This window comes from Macaca thibetana, chromosome 1 (genome assembly GCF_024542745.1).
Source record: "Macaca thibetana thibetana isolate TM-01 chromosome 1, ASM2454274v1, whole genome shotgun sequence".
Taxonomy (NCBI): domain Eukaryota; kingdom Metazoa; phylum Chordata; class Mammalia; order Primates; family Cercopithecidae; genus Macaca; species Macaca thibetana.
The window spans coordinates 169,057,434-169,066,063 of NC_065578.1; the positions used below are offsets into that span (position 1 = coordinate 169,057,434).

An 8,630-nucleotide genomic window follows, 5' to 3' on the forward strand; every position below is an offset into this window, starting at 1 on the left:
CAGGCTAATAAACTGTAGACATTTTGCTCAGATAACATCTAACATTAATCACCTACTATGCAGGTGTGGCCACCTCAGGCCATCGAGCCTCAAATGAGCCACCACAGGACTGCAGCCATGTGAAAGCCTCTTGTAGAGAGCAACAGTAGAAACATCCAGTTGAGTCCAGCTCAAATTGCTGATTCATAGAATCACGAGACAATAATGTTGTCCGTGTTTTCTGCCACTAAATTTTGGCTTGTGTATGTTATAGGTACATGTGTAATAACAAATGCACATCTGAGATAGAAATGGTACCTTGGTGTGCTGTCATAACAAAAAGTTAGAACATGCGACTTTGCTTTGAAGTCAGCTGGCAGATGGAGGCTGGAAGAAATGCGAGGAGACTGATATTAGAGAAGAAAAGCAGGGAAGAGACCCAAAGTCTGAGGCTGTGGAATTACAACAAACTGTTACTGTCTCTGTCAGAGCTGTGGGGAAACCACTGTTGGAGGCTGGGATGGTGAGAACCCGTGTGTGTAAAGGCAGAACAATTGGCCAACACAGTTCCTGCAGTAGGACCTTGGATGACAGTAACTGCACCTAATGACTGGTGTCCCTGATGAAAGACATGTTCTGGCAGAAATGCAAAGTCACATGTGGCTTCTTTAAGCTACACAATGACTTATTGGTTTGGAAAATAAAGCTCTTCATCTTCAGTCTCTCAACCTGGCAATGATTTTCAAAACATCTTTATTTGAATATGACTGATATACAAATGCCTGCATATATTTAATGTATATAAATTGATGAGTTTGGACATATGCATAAACTCACACCGTCACCATAACCAAGGTAAAAAAAAAAATACCACTATCACCCCGAAATGTTCCTTGTGTATGTTTATGGTCAGAACATTTAGCATGAGATACACATACCCTCTTAACAAATTAAGTGCATAATATCATATGTTAACTATAGGCACTGTGTTTTACAGCATATCTCTAGAACTTACAAGTGGTCTCAAGCTAAAGGTCAAAGCAAGGATGTCAGAGTAAGGTCTTTTCTTCAAACCTCAAAAACATTTAAGCATTTAAGGCTATGCCTGATAGAGCTTCCCAGCTTAACAAAATGGTTCCTAAAAAATCACATGATTTTTCACACGTTAAGATGACACTCTTAAAGGACAGAAGTTTGTCATAAACTGAATTATGGATGTGACTTTTGGGGCATAGAATGAATCCCCCCAAATTATTAAAAAACAAAGTTATTTAAATAAACGTCATATTAAAACTCCTTCCAGCTTGGATTCTAAGGGACTGAGGAAATTCAAATTAAATGAGGCCTCTTGGCCCCACTTTTTAAATATATACTGTAGACTGAGAGAGTTGCTTTCCTGAAAATATGAACCATGTCATAAAAAATGAAGGAAGGCCCAAAGGAAGGCCCATAAAAAATGACAGAGAAAGCTGGGCTAAGCAACTATTCCTAGGGATCAAAACTGGGGCCTAATCAGATACCATTTGCTACCCCTGTAACAGAGAGGCCGGCCACATGTCCCTAAATTTTAGGATGTCTCTGGACCAGCTACTACTCTGTCAATCCTATTACTCCTGTTTTGAATGGGAGAGTGCATTAATGTTCTGTTGCTGCACTACACATTCCCACAGACCCATTGTCCTAACACAAAACAATTTATTATCTCACACTCTCTGTGGGTTAGCAGTGTGGGTGCCCACCTCGCTGAGGCCTCTGCTCGGAGTCTCATCAGGCTAAACCCAAGTGTTGGCTGGGGCTGGGGTTTCTTCTGAGACTCAGCTATCTCTTCCATGATCACTGTTTATTGGCACAATTCAGATTCTCATGGTCATAAATGAAAGGCCTCACTCTGAGAGGCAAATTATAATTTCCTGCCACATGGTCTTCTTTACAAATGTAGTTTGCTTCCTTCCAGGCCAGCAGGAGTGCGTCTCTTCAGTGCATCACTGTCATTTAAAAGCCTCACCTGTTTAGGCCAGATCCACTCTGGGCAACATTCCTTTCAGTTAACTAAAAGTTAATTGATGAATAATTTATTCATAAGAGACATAGCTCATCATAGTCATAGATCCCATTTACAAGAAATGAGAGGGGATTATTTAGGACATGTATGTCAGGAGGTGGGAATCTTAGGGGCCATCTTAAAATCCTTCTTACCACAGAGTAAGACCATTTTTTGGGCATATGTGCGCTGGATAACTTGACTTTTTACTTCATGTGTCATTGAATAAAGACTAGTGTATTATTCATTTTCACACTGCTATAAAGAAACACTTGAGACTGGATAATTTATGAAGAAAAGAGGTTTCATTGACTCACAGTTCCACGTGGCTGGGGAGGCCTCAGGAAACTTACAGTCATGGCAGAAGGCAAAAGGGAAGCAAGGCATGTCTTACTGAGGTGGAACAGGAGAGAGAGAGAGTGAGGGAGAAAAACTGCCACACACTTTTAAACCATCAGGTCTCATGAGAATTCACTTACTATCATGAGAACAGCATAGGGGAAACCACCCCCATGATCCTGTCACCTCCTACAGGTCCCTCCCCTGACAGGTGGGGATTACAATTCAATGTGAGATTTGGGCAGGGACAGAGTCAAACCATATCAAGTAGTTACCTCAGAAGTGCCTCACCTACATCCAGACTTGATGTACTCACAAAATCATGTATGGTGAGACTGATGCCATGATTAAGTAAAACTTTAGGTATCTTAGGAGGGGTGACTATTTATTCCCCATGAGGAGTTGTTAATTACTGGGTACAGGGGCACGCTGTGCTAGATTGTTGCAGTAATACCTCCACTCAATGCATCCCACTTCTCTGTATCCATGCAATTGTGAAATTTCCTTCCTGTATACACTGGATTTGCCTTGCCTTGACCGATAGAAATCAACAAATGCAATACAGTAAAAAATTGCTTGTGCTTTAGGTTAACAATCAAAGAACTGTAAACTTATGTTTAAGTCTAGATAGCAGATTCATTTCTCATAGTAGTATGGGTTAGAGAATCTGAATCATGTACTTCAATTGCATTATAATATGAAATAAAAATATTATAGCTAATGGGGGATATGTTTCTCATTGTTGGACAAAGACAATAAAAATATGGAAAAAGGAAACTTCTGTGATTAATCTTCATACTATTGGATTGAAAATCGATAATTTGAATATGTAATCTATGGTGCTTAATACATATATTTAAATAGTGTTAAGTGTAATAAACAGGGCACAGAAAGACAAATATCACATGTTCTCACTCATATGTGGGAGCTAAACAATTTGATCTCATGGAAGTAGATAGTAGTACTATAGATACCAGAGTCTGGGAAAGTTGTATTGGGGGGAAGTTTAAGGGATGAAATGAGGTAGGCTAATGAGCACAAATGTATAATCAGATAGGAGGAATAAATTCTGATGTTCAATAGCACAGTAGGGTGACTGAAGTTAACAACAATACATTGTACATTTCAAAATAGCTAGAAGAGAGGATTTGAAATATTCACAACACAAAACAATGATAAATGCTGGAAGTGATGAATAGCTTAAATATGCTGACTTGATCATTACACAGTCTCTGCATGTATCAAAATATTACCTATACCCCATAAATATGAACAAACAGTATGTGTCAATAAAACATTTAAAAATGTGTAATTACGTGTCTACTGAGATGGTCTAGAGGAATAGGCATTCCAGTAGTAAAGAAAATAAGAATACCAGATCTGGGTTTCTAAATATTATTCTCTTCTTATAGGAAACAAAGCCTCTTGGAGAAATTGCTGTTCCAAGGGTGTAGAGCATGGATGGTAAAAGATTAGTATGAAATACCTTGCTATGGCAAAAAACGAGAAAGTACTCAAAAATCGATTGGGACAGGACAAAAATGTATAGGACTCTGCTTGAGTTGTCATTAATAGTTACAAAAATATAGTTAGATACAATGAATAAGATCTAGTATTTGATAGGGCAACAGCGTGACTACACTGAACAGTAATTTGTAGTGCACTTTAAAATAACTGAGAGGGAATGTTTGTAACACTAAGAAATTATGAACGCTTGAGTTGATGAATATCCCATTTATCATGATGTGATTATTACACAGTGTATGGCTATCAAAATATCTCATGTTTCCCATAAATATATATACCTACTGTGTACCCATAAACATTAAAAACTAAAAGAAAGGAATGAAAAAAAGAAATGACAAGATAGCTATTCTATTCATATTTTATGGTGAAGACATCAACCCATTTAATAGACAGAACACTTCATATAAAATATTAACTAGAAAAAAATAAAGTATCAACAATATGATTTAATCTTAACATTTTAAAAAGCAAACACTGGGACACTGTAGACTCTAACAAATATTTGTTTTCAGCAGGTTTGTGAAATAAATTTTAGTCATACTAACAATCAATTAAAGGAAGTTCGCTATTTCTTCCAAATGGAATCTAAATGTGAATACATCTTTTGCCTTCTTCATATTATTTCAATATTTGATCTTAATATAATAGTAGCAAAATCTCGTATAGTTCTATTTAAAGGCCGTCATACAAAAATCATTTAATCCCAACATCGACACTATCAACTGATACTATTATTTCCTTATCTGTAAAGATGAAGAAACTGAGACACAGTAATTTTTGCAAATTATGCAGCTAGATAATGACAGCACCGGGAACGGAGTGAAGGCTATCTCATCCTTGATTTTAGGCTCTTAACTATTCTGTTCTTTGGCTTTTAGTAATTGTGGTAATTATGTAATAACATCTTCAAAAAACTACTCATCAACCGCTGCATTTCCCCTAAAAACCCTGGATAAGGAGTTATCTGTACCTTTGAAAACGTAAGAGTATCAGAATCCTCATTCATTTATCAGGACCTAATTTGCTTCTGTAACTACTATGCATTTTGGAAATCCATTAAAGCTATTCTCGCTCATCCAAAAAAATGAAAAATGACCTACTAATAAGCAAAGGTGACTTGTGTTTTTCATACACTGCAAAAATTATTATTAACTGAATTTTGTAATGTTCCAAATCTGATGCAAAGGATGTACTCATTAAATTGAATCATTAACTTATAAACTTTACAGTGACAATACTTATAAACTAATTGTTTAAAACAGCCTAAATGATATTTAATTATATGTTCTTCCATCGAATTTGAAAACTTCTGGAGATATTTTAAAGCAGAATACAGTTTAATTTTCTCTAAAATGAACAAATATGGCTTTAAAATTATCAACATAATTATTCTGCCACTATCTTTTAAATATACCAAATAATCTGAAAATATATTTCTTAATTTTGAAATTTGCATCATTGAAATTAAAATGACAAAAATAAAGACAATGTATATTTATATACATGTATATATAATATATATACACAGTATATAACTATCAATGTAAGTTGAAACAATCACAAACCAATGAATATCAACCAACTAAAGCATCTTTATTTGGGAAGCTTTTTAACTTAGGCACTAACACAAAGATTCACAACATTCTTACATGCTTTCAAATTTATTCCTTTATGAAATAATTTTCTTCTGAAAATGTTATCAGGGGACTCAAACTCATACATACCTTAGAAGAAAGAAGTATCAAAGGTGATAGGGGGTTTTATTGACAGGAAAAAAGAAGATACATTTTTCTTTTCACAACACACTTATCTTCAGCATGTACTCCAGAAACATTAATTATATAAATTGTAATATATATATTTATAATATATAAATTTTATAAATCTAATTATGGTTAAAACTCTATGAAAAAGATAATACTTATAAAATCCCAATATGACAGTTATTGATATAAATTTTTAAAATAAAATAAGCACAATTCATCAAGACAAAATAAAAATATATGAAAAAAAGGTACATAAAGTTTTAAATAGCAAAAAATACATGGAACTGAAGAAACCCATGGAGGTGTGAACAAACATTTTAACATAAAATATTCACATTCATTGTAAAAAAAGTTAAATATTAAAAACATTCAAATTACAAAATTAAAAATATTTTTATGAAAAACCCTAATAAGTATTTATTTTATTTAATCATTAGATTTTTTTTTGTTTCTCATTAAACATTTTTAGTGGGTCTCAAAATTCTGTGACAGATTTTTGGTCAAGTTGTTTCCATTAAAAAGTATGTGAATTGCTGGCCGGGTGCAGTGGTTCACACCTGTAATCCCAGCACGGTGGGAGGCCAAGGCAGGCAGATCACAAAGTCAGGAGATTGAGACCATCTTGGATAACACGGTGAAACACCGTCTCTACTAAAAATACAAAAAATTAGCCCGGCGTGGTGGTGGGCACCTGTAATCCCAGCTACTCGGGAGGCTGAGGCAGGAGAATGGCATGAACCCGGGAGGCAGAGGTTGCAGTGAGTCAAGATTGCACCACTGCACTCCAGCCTGGGCAACAGAGTGAGACTCTATCTCAAAATAAATAAATAAGTAAATAAATAAATAAATATATAAGTATGTGTATACCTATGGAACAAACCTGCACTTTTCTGCACATGTATCCCAGAAGTTAAAGTATAATTTAAAAAAAAAGAGAGAAAAAAATACCGATTTTAAAAACTAATAACTTAAAACTGCCACATGAAAAAAGAGAATCAAAGTGGTCCACAAAACTTTTTCCTTTCCTTCTGAAGATTTTACAATGCATTGTTATCATTGACCAGTCTTCTACTATTAAACTTAAATGGTCAATTCAAACAAACAGCCCTGAGACCATTCTTCCACCACTGATTAAAACCGGGATGGCTGGTATTAGGGTTAATACTCATTTAGCCTTCTGAGCCTTCTGGGCAGACTAGGTGACTTTGCCATCTCCAGCAGCCTTCTTGTCCACTCCGTTGATGAAACTCAAGAGCAACTGTCTGTCTCATATTATGAACAGCAAAGCCACCCAGAGGTGGATAGTCTGAGAAACTCTCAACACAAATGTGCTTGCCAGGAACCATATCAATGATGGCAGCATCACCAGACTTCGAGAATTTAGGACCATCTTCCACCATTTTACCAGAACGGCAATCAATCTTTTCCTTCAGCTCAGCAAGCTTGCGTGCAATGTGAACCATGTGGCTATCCAGTACAGGGGCACAGCCAGCGCTGATTTGGCCTGGATGGTTCAGGATAATCACCTGAGCAGTGAAGTCAGCTGCTTCAATTGTTGGGTCATTTTTGCTGTCACCAGCAACACTGCCACAACAAACATCCTTGACAGACACATTGTTGACATTGAAGTCCATGTTGTCCCCAGGAAGAGCTTCACTCAAAGCTTCGTGGTGCATTTTGACAGATTTTACTTCAGTTGTAATGTTGACTGGAGCAAAGGTGAACACCACACCAGGTTTGAGAACACATCTCCACTTGGCCAACAGGAATAGTACCAATACCACCAATTTTGTAGACATCCTGGGGAGGCAGGCACAAGGGCTTGTTAGTTGGATGATTTGGTGGTAGGATGCAGTCCAGAGCTTCAAGCAACGTGGCTCCACTGACATTGCCATCCTTATGGGTGACCTTCCATCCCTTAAACCAAGGTATGCTAGCAGTTGGCTCCAACATGTTGTCACCATTCCAACCAGAAATTGGCAGAAATGCTATTGTGTCGGGGTTGTAGCCAATTTTCTTAATGTAGGTGCTGAATTGATTGCCTCATATCTCTTCTAGCTGCAGGGTGGCTCAGTGGAATCAGTTTTGTTAACACCAACAATTAGTTGTTTCACCCCCATTGTGTAAGCCAGAAGGGCATGCTCTCAGGTCTGCCCATTCCTGGAGATGCCAGCTTCAAATTCACCAACACCAGCAGCAACAATCAGGACAGCAGAGTCAGCCTGAGATGTCCCTGTAATCATGTTTTTGATGAAGTCTCTGTGTCCTGGGGCATCAATCATAGTCATGTAGCACTTACATGTCTCAAATTTCTACAAGGAGATATCAATGGTGATACCACGTTCACACTCAGCTTTCAGTTTATGCAAGACCCAGGCATACTTGAAGGAGCCGTTTCCCATCTCAGCAACCTCCTTCTCAAATGTTTCAATGATTCTTTTGTTGATGCCACCGCATTTGTAGATCAGATGGCCAGTAGTGGTAAACTTGCCCAAATCTATATGTCCAGTGACAACAATGTTGATATGAGTCTTTTCCTTTCCCATTTTGGCTTTTAAGGGTAGTGTTCATGACACCTCTGCTCTGGCAGCAAACCCGTTGCAGAAAAGGGGGACAATTATTTTTTAGTACCTAGGTATGCTGAACACTGAAGTAGGAATGAGACCCTATAAAGTGGTGAGCTAAAGAGACATGCTCCCTACAATCAAATAATTTATATTTTAATGTACATATTAAGAATGTGAACAGCTGAATAAATATATAATGAACATTATAATAAACATGTGAAGGTAAAGACACTATTCAATAGTGTCTATACAATGACATTCTAAAATAGTTTCTATTCTCTACTATACAATAGAGAGTTGTGGGGTTTGTGTTGGGTTCCTGTGGCTTCCTCCTGTGATTTCTGCTGGATCCTCTCCTCTTCCAGACCAACCTTTCATGGTAGAGTGCTTTAAAACTCAGTCCCACAAATT

The 8,630-nt window shown here is 36.9% G+C and overlaps 1 pseudogene; it reads right to left on the reverse strand.

Annotated features, from left to right (window-relative positions):
- Positions 1 to 6,607: 6,607 nt before the first annotated feature.
- Positions 6,608 to 8,234, reverse strand: LOC126949866 (putative elongation factor 1-alpha-like 3; annotated as a pseudogene).
- Between the last annotated feature and the right edge of the window lie 396 nt (positions 8,235 to 8,630).